This window comes from Argentina silus (genome assembly GCF_951799395.1).
Source record: "Argentina silus genome assembly, chromosome: X".
NCBI lineage: Eukaryota > Metazoa > Chordata > Actinopteri > Argentiniformes > Argentinidae > Argentina > Argentina silus.
Window position 1 is genome coordinate 43,892,230 of NC_139653.1, and position 445 is coordinate 43,892,674.

Sequence of the window (445 nt, forward strand, 5' to 3'; positions counted from 1 at the left end):
GAGAGCGGCCTTGCAAGAATATGAAGAGAGTTTCTCCCAAATGAAGAGGTGCTTAAAGGGTTGCACAGTATGTTGTGCTCAATGATGAGTCAGCTATGGACTGCCCTCTTGTGGCTGGTTTCAGATACTGCATTCCAGGCACCTAGGTTGTGTGCAGAAAACACTTTAAACAAAATATATATATATATTTTTTTTTTACTGGAGACATTCAAGTAGCCTTGTGTCTACTGAATAAAACCTTGATTATTCACAGACAGCTTTGTTTTCTACAAAGACAGAAAGAGAGCCGCACACTCTTGTTCTGATGCTAATTATTTATTTAACCAACAAGAGCAAGCTCTTCAATCTAGGTTTGTTTTCTACACCTAGTGACCGAGACGATGCTCTGACTGGAGTGAATTGTAAAAACAGGAATTAAATAGGAATTTGATTACCATGGAACGAG